At 41.2% G+C, this 8,177-nt stretch overlaps 1 protein-coding gene across 4 annotated transcripts in view; it reads right to left on the bottom strand.

The window, feature by feature from the left end:
* The window catches only part of LPAR4 (lysophosphatidic acid receptor 4), a 72,198-nt gene that overhangs the window by 24,442 nt on the left and 39,579 nt on the right, over positions 1–8,177 (bottom strand). The window contains exons 1-2 of one of the 4 annotated variants that reach the window (XR_002101341.1): positions 4,122–4,936; positions 495–2,690 (exon numbers count right to left, since the gene is read on the bottom strand). The exons of 1 other annotated variant lie outside the window; for it this stretch is intronic. The gene's annotated coding sequence lies outside the window, so the exon portion shown is untranslated. Of the gene's footprint in view, positions 1–494; positions 2,691–4,121; positions 4,937–8,177 lie in introns of those variants that run through there. 2 more of the 4 variants (XM_019536265.1, XM_019536266.1) reach the window with 2 other exon arrangements.

Below are 8,177 nucleotides of genomic sequence, written 5' to 3'. Positions count from 1 at the left end.
ACACACACACTTCTAAGGCCACAAGAGTGTTCATGCCCTTGAAAATATGTAACTTTCACTGTGCTGGTACATGAATTTGATATAATATAGCTTCATTCTCTCCGAGTGCTTGATCATGAAGGTGTTGAGTACCCACTGCTCACATTAAAATCTATGGACCAGATCTGGTAGTTGATATAAAAAGACATATATAGCCCCATTTATTGCAATAAAGGGTTTGTTGAGAATTTGCCATGTGAGGGTTGAATATGTTCAATGCCCCTGTGGAGTTGTAGAGACTTACATGGTCTAGGCTTTAGAAATACCCTGTACGTTGTACATGCCCCTGTAAAAATAGACATTCACTGAGCTGTAGGCATGTTTTGTGTTTTCATAGCGTAACCTTTACCCTCTCGCTGGGGAAAATACCTTATTCCTATGCAGCGTTTCTAATGCACAACCAGCTCAATTTATTGGGCGAAACATAATGAACCTACGTAAGAGAAAAATACTAATGTAAATTAACAAGCACATAGTTCTGACATTTTTTTTCCAACAGTAAACTTTACAAAGTATAATTATTATATATGAGAATAAACCAAAAATTTTACAGTATGAAAACAGCGATCCAGAAATACTCTGTAATATCATTTCATAATTAGGTTTCTAGGTATCATATTTACATGAGTGACATTATAAAATTGGGGGGGGAAATAATCACACAATAGTTTGAGAAGTGTACTTGTTTCCAAGTAACAGGATAAGTCTTAATTCCAACATAAAACGGCATCCTGTGCAAGAAGCACATGAGCGACATATTCCAAAGTTAAACTGAAAATATGCTAGAAGATTTTAGGTGTCACTCTTCATCTGTGGACATACATCACTCATTAAAATATACAGAATGGCCTACCGAGATCCCTTCTTACCCTAACATCTATGAATCTATAAGAAACTTTGTACTTTAAGATACAGAAAGCAAGCTATTATGCAGCTTTTATGCATGTATAAAGTCTCAATGACTGATAAACACTGTTCAAATTCAGTTGCTCAAACCTACCAAGATAGAGAGACTTTGCATTTTGTACAGAAACCAAACAATAGCAACTCTCTCTTGGCAAGAAAACTCTCTCTTGTAACTGGGGTTACCTGTGGATTGGTAAAATGGTATTTTACCCTTAGCTAAGGGTAAAAAGGTTAAATGCAACTAGTCTGATCTTTGACACTAAAGGCAGAAGGTGGTGTATGTTGAAGCAATTGCGTACCACCTCTGTCAGCTCTTGGGAATAAATAACTTCTGTTTCCAGTAAGAGAATTCTGATTTTGTGAAGAGTGGTGGGTTTATGTTCCCAGAGGCAAAACTCATATTCTTATTTATGGAAGAGGCACAGCATGGGCAGTGGCACCAAAACAAGTTTATACATGCACTTGACCTGAAAAGGCTCCATTGGGAGCAGATGGATATTTCAGGCTTTGCACCTATTCAGCCCCAGACCTGGCTTGTTCAACAAAACGTTATTTGTGCCTCTACACAGTGACACATAGAAGCCATCAGGGATCAAACTGGTAGACCCCTCCTCCCCCACTCTCCTCATATACCCTGGACACCAGTGAGCACCCTCTGATGAGTCTAATTCCCTGCTAAATTGGTCTATATATTCAATAGGTAACGGAGTTGAAATTTTTCTACCTGGGTTGCACATTTTGCTGAACTCTAACAAGCACAGATAGATCACAACAGGTACTAAAGTATGTGTACACATACATACAGTATGTATACTCATAAAGAATGTACATAAAACATTTAACAGCATAAGTTAATTGACTGAAGAGATCCTAGATTTGAGTATTTAAAAAAATACATAGACATGTTATAGCACTCAACACATTGACATTTGCAAACAGTTATCAGCCCAACTATCTGTCCTCAAAAGAGATGATAGAGTGGTAATTAAGGTTTTCTTCGGGTTTTCCAACAAAGGAACTAATTGAGAACTTAGGCACTTCAAGTCTGGGATCTTTGCCATGTACTCTAGGGAAGATGGGCTAAGACCCAAACTGAATAGTCCCAGGCACAGTGGGTAAGGGCTAGAGTCAGCCCAGGTGATTGGCATTCAACCTAACCTACTTTAAGTGTGAGCAGCCACATTGCAAAGCTGTGCTCACTTTACTGTGTTATCACTGGTACCTCATTCATTCGGTGTACCTTGTTCTCACTAGCCTGGTGTGCTAGGACATTTCTTTACGAGTCAGTAAAGCAATTATTTGCCAGTGTCTTCCTGTTGGGGGATTGTGGGAAGGGACTGAAGGACTATCAGCACTCAAGTGTTTTAGCCTGCAAAGGGCTCTATCCTGCATTCCCAGTTGACAGAATCACTTCACTCAGGTGGAGTTTTCATGCACGGTGTGGAGATTTCAAGGCAACTGCCCAAAAAGAGGCAGAGCTAATTCCACAATAAAGACTACTTAAGTGGGTGAAGAGGAATAAGAATATGGGTTTCCATCATCCAGTCTTCTGTTCTAACGGTGAAGCAATTGCCTCAAGGAAGAAAGTACTTCTCTTACTATTGGGGCTGCATCTTTCCTGCTTGTTGTGATCTGCAAAACTTAGTAACTGTTAACATTATTATTTTGCTTCTGCCAGAAGATAGGATGGGAGAGAGAGCTGGATGACGTGCTTGTTTTTAAATGTCCTTGTAAAGATGCAGGTTCTGAAATGAAAGTGAGTAGGTAATTGCATTGAGGCTTGGTCCTGTTTTGTCTGCCTCTCTCTGAGCTGAACTTCTCCTTCCAGATTTTAGCAGACACCAGTTTTATCAAGTGACCTAACCTTAACCAGGAGAAGTCTCCTTTTTAGTCCCTGAGGAGTAAAATGAAATTTACACGGAGTGCTCTCCCTCCCCCATCCACATTTTTTAGGACTTTTCATTTTAACTCAATAAGCTTTGAACTCACCAGAGCAGTAAAGTTAGCTTCCTGCTTGGTTTGTTTTGGCTTTCATAATACTATTAAGAGAAGGGAGATGAAAAAGTATTGTAGGGTTGGAGGGTTAGCCTTGTCAGGCTTTGAACTTTGCACTTCCCATCCTCTCAGTTTTACCAACTATTCTGTTAATTTACTGGAGTATTAATTAGTTATACAACTTCTCTTACACAAAGACATAGCAGGATTATTGAAATGAATCTGTGCAGCAAAGCTTCCTCCTAGATACAATGAAAATCCATAGTCTGCAACTTCTCTCTCTCAAAAGCTTACATGTTAAAATAATAATGGAAAGCATCTTAATTTATGTTATAGCTGAAAACAGTTTTAATATATACTTATAGGCAAAACTCTCTTTTTATGGGGTCTGGTAATTGGTTTTAAAAGAAGCAGAATTTAGCTACAGGGTAGTGCCAGTTGTATAATGTAATTTAAATAAAAAAAGATATTTGCAATTTAAGAAAGATAAAGCTTTTTTATACTTAAGTTGTAAAATATGGCTTGTAGGGAGATGTTGCTACCAAGATGTGCAACCCAGCTTAATTTTATGATTTTCTGCAGTGCACAGAGCTAACTTTGCTCACTGACACAGCCTATAATTTTAACATACAGCTGTCTTGTTGCACCTAAATAAAGGAATACCACAAAGACATTGAATTTGAAATCTAAAAAGAGTTTTAGACAAGGGAATAATTAAGAAAATCCAACACAAGCCAATTAAGCACAACCATGACAGAAAAGTCCTTGTCATTCTGATTGATGTTAGATAAAGTGTGAATTACAGTGATTTGCCTTGCAGTAATTCCTAGTGTAAATTGCTCTGCAAAGTAATTGCATTCCAAAAACATGGAGATCATCTTTTTGCTGGACCTTGCCACATCGGTGTGAGAAACTTATCCTTCCTTTCACTGACACAATATTAGTGCCTGGGTCTTCCCCCAGATAAAAGCATTGCTAAATCAGTGCTGAAATCTTCCACAATTCACACCTAATGGGTTAGTAATATTATTTCTCCAGGAATTAATCTGACTCCAAGAGACTTTTATCAAGGATCTGTCTGATCCAGTGGGCTTTAGAGAACATTAATATATTCAGAAGTAACATTTAAATCTCAAGAGTTGTATGCAGTCATTCAGTCAATAAGTAAAATTAAAACTTACCCACCAGCTTCAGGTTTAGCTGAGAGATCATGCCTGCAGGCAGCTAGGTAAGTAGCAGATTTAGCATAGATTCTTCTCTGTGACAGTCCACATATTTCTCCAATTTCTTTTCTGCTGAAGTTGTGTTTATTCCCATCTGGAAAAACCTGCCTGCTCTAGCCTTTTACCGATTGTCGGTCATCCTCAGCATGCGAGGCTGCCAGCACTTATCTCTCTTCCTTTGTTAGGAGAGAGAAAAAACTGCTGAATGTTGCAGCCATCATGTCTTAAGGAAACAGGACACAAGAATGGGCCCAATGTCTGTGCAGGATCTGTGGGCAGGGGGAATAGTTGGGGGTCTCAATAGGAAATGCTTTTCATTGGGTAAGGAGGTATTATTAGTAGCTGTGATCCCGCCCAGTCCCTCTCTTCATCGCCCCCTTAGTCACCAATCCTTATAGGCTGGTTATACTTTTCCTTTAACAGCCCAGGAAAAGCAGCTTTCACAGTTAAGAATTGGCAGCTTTAAGTACAGCTTGACAATGGATACAGCTTATTTCCTGAGCAATTAGTTGGCAGACACAGCGCCTGTGAGAGTGCTGTAGCAGAGTGTTCCTTTAGTCTGGGAATTCTAATGGGCAGGAGGAAACCTGTGTCTAAATGCTCAGATTTTCTTTCACCATAACAATTATTTTTCCCCAATTAAAAAAAAGAAAAGGAGAGAGAAAGAAAAGAAAAAGAGACAGGTGATGATGAGAGCTTTAGAGATCAGTGAGGCATCAAAAAGCACACAACAGCTGCAAAATGATTCTTCCTAGAGAGAATATAGAACATCCTCCTAAACTGGCTGCTCATCTTTTATTTTATTTGCAAAGGATCAGATAAATGTGAGTTAAAACACCTTATGTTTTAATCAGTGACCTGATGAAAGAATCTTGCCTGTCTAATTTTATCCCACCCAGGCAGCTGGCCCCTAGAAGGATCCTACAGTTCTTTAGACATTTGCTTTCATGAAATTAGCTTTGAAAGGATGAAGTTGCCTCTGAAACCCTTCATAATACAGGTTTTATACTTATTTGGGATTCATGCTATCTGCCAGAGCTGTAGCATTTCTCTTGTCTGTAAAGCCCAGTCTGCTAAATCTTACTGCTTTTAGTAAATAACTTTGCCACTAACTAGAAGTTTTATTTCTTCCTCTTACCTTCAGCACTAGCCTTTCAGTTAAGAAAGGCCTGGGTGTCTTCTGCCTGCAGGAAAGCAATATTGGTAGCCAAAATTATTCAGCTTTGCTTGCTTATGGCAGGGAGAGGTCAGTCTTTTTTTTTTCTTTTTTCCAGCCTTCCCCAGCTCCCTTAGGTTGGGATCCTCAGTTTGCTAGCATGCTCTCCTTTCATCCTATTTGTTCTCCTTTTCAACTGTTTTTTTGGCTGCTCTCATGGCTGAGGCCAGTAAACAACTCATTGTGAAGCTGGAGCTAATACTTTTTCTTGGACTTTTTCTTGGACCGGTAGCTGATGATACAGCACAGCGAAAAACAGCATTCTGTCTTGCGCCTGCAGACTGTGTGTCACTTCACCATGCCCGGCTGCCATGGGCTTTTATCCAGTTGACTCAAATAACTTCCTGAATCTCATCTATAGCAGCTTTAACTCTCTCAGACACAGACTTTAAGGTAGTACTTTTTGCCTTGAACACAGATGTATTTCACCCTCAGAGGATTCACTTGGTGTCCTTTTACAACATAAAAAGGTCTACATAGATTTGATGAACCTGCAAATGCTTCTAGCAAGGGGTTGGCAACCCCTGGCATGTATACCAGAGCATGGCATGAGGCCATTTTGCTTGGTGCACTGCAACCGACCCAGGCTCTGGGGAGCTGCGGCTGGCCGTGGAGCCCAGGCTGCTCGCAGCAGGTGGCGGGAAGGCTGCAAGCCCTCCTGCAAGCAGCCCAGGCTCGATGGCTGGCAGCAGCTGCCCAAAACCCAGTCAAGCTGTGGCAGACAGCCAGGAGGCTGCAAACAACTGCAGTGGGGTCTGGAGCCCTGGCACCAGCTCCATGGCAGCAGCTGCCTGTATGCCTCAGGGCGAATGGTGGGAAAGGAGCTGGGAAAGCACAGCCCTGGCCCCTCTCCAGCCATCCATCCAGAGGCACAGGTGCACCCACTGCCAGCAATGAGGATTGGGCCCCTCGCATCTGCCCCTGCCATACCAAGACAAGGCATGGGTCAAGGTTGAGGTATTTTTGGCACTCTAGCCAAAAAACCTTGCCGACCCCTGTTCTAGCTGTTAAGTGAAAATGGATGCATTCCCCCTTTCTTAGCTGGTACTTAAAGGTAAATGAGAATATAGGTGAGATGTAAATATATGGCTGAGGCAATAGCAGAAGCTGTAACTTACAGCACAGCTCTCAGAAGTTCCCAAGGTGTGGTCCATTCTGAAAGGGGTGAGGGAGGGTGCAGCCGTGCCCCCCTCTCTGGATCTGGCCTTGATTGCGAGCATCAGAGTGGGGAGGGGCTCCAGAGCCAAAGTCCACCATCCCAGACCAGAGCAAGTCATCCTTCCACATAGGTCAGTGTGGTGCTATGCTGGGAGCTCTGTGCAACCACCATGCAGATGTTTAATGGGATAAAAGGATGAAGGGCACAAGCAGAGTAAAATTTGTCTTCCTGTCCTGGAAACCAATATGAATATGTTAATTCCAGCCTTGTTATGTCTTTTTTCCCTTGATTCCATTGTGGAGTTTAATTCGTTCTTTGTCCAAAAAATAATAATAGGGATGACAGACCATTCTTAGGCAGGGATTTGAATGTCACCAGAAGAAGTTAATTAGTCATAACATTTGATTGTGAAGTCTTTCTGATCATTTTTAAGGGAATAAATGTGGAATTTGAAGTTGGTTGTACTGCAAGGGCAATGCAGAGGAAACTAAGCATAGGCAACCCCTTTGTGAATTTGGGGTCCCATTCACAAAGTCACTGGCTGTCAGTCACTGGCTGAGCTGTTCAGAATCCATATATTTCTGTCAAATCTGGAATATTTCCCTGTTACCTTTTGATGAAGAAACATGGGATAAAGTTTAAAAAATGAAGAAAGTAAGAAAAGGAAGATGGGTGGACAGACAGACTATGCTGATTACCATATATTACTTAGCCAGAGGATGGCAACTTTACTGTCTTTGATACCTCTAGAATTTAATCAGGCCAGAAACTGAACTAAAAGAACCTCTGAGGTCATTTACCTCCAGGTTCATCATCATCTGTTGCTACATTCTGGATTCTCACAGGATTGTAAGAGAAAGCCTTTCCCTATGGAAATGTTTGCTATTGCCACAAATGTTCCCAGGGAGGCTCCTCCCTGGCTCTGTCATGGGTTCTTTTCACAAATGCATACACACGTGTGTTTTGCTTCTGTCCTTTCCCATTTCAGATAAAACATGCTGGAATGCTGTGCTACCCTATCGACACAGTATATTTTTCAGAAACGCAGTATAAACATTTCCAGCAAAGTGCATTTAAGCTAGATTTATTTGCCAAACAAGAAAGGGAGGTTGGTTGCTTCCCCCCTTGGTTGCAGTTACGGGAAGTGTTTTCTTTCAATTGGAAAAACAAATGACTAGATTCCCTAGTTCCTCACCTCTTTCTGCAGCAACTTATCCCCTGGCCCCACCCAGATCCCAGAGGGTTTATCACAGACTTGGGCGAGGGTGGAATTTTGTGGGCACTCCTTGTTAAAATATTGGCAGTACATCACTAATCTTTGAAAAATATGGGAAACTAGACAGTTATCTTCCCGAGACCCATAGCTACTGGACATGCCTAGCATTTTTCAACAAAAGTATCTCCGTCTTTTTATAGCACACAGACTTTGTACTTGTACAATGAAGCTAAACAAATATGTTCCTTTCCTGATGTGTTCCTATCTAGGGTCACATCCACTCTGTCAACAGTTTAACTTCTAAGAGTCACGCACTGCCCTTATACTGGCTCATGAAGAGTTGTTCCTGTGTCTGAAGGCAAATCTTACATCCAAGAATAGAACATAGTTTCCAATTACCATTTATTTCTGTTGCAAAGAACT

The sequence above is a fragment of the Crocodylus porosus genome, unplaced genomic scaffold, assembly GCF_001723895.1.
Source record: "Crocodylus porosus isolate Cpor-Errol unplaced genomic scaffold, CroPor_comp1, whole genome shotgun sequence".
NCBI lineage: Eukaryota > Metazoa > Chordata > Crocodylia > Crocodylidae > Crocodylus > Crocodylus porosus.
Note: the sequence above shows the minus strand (reverse complement) of the source record. Positions and strands in the feature narration are given on the sequence as shown.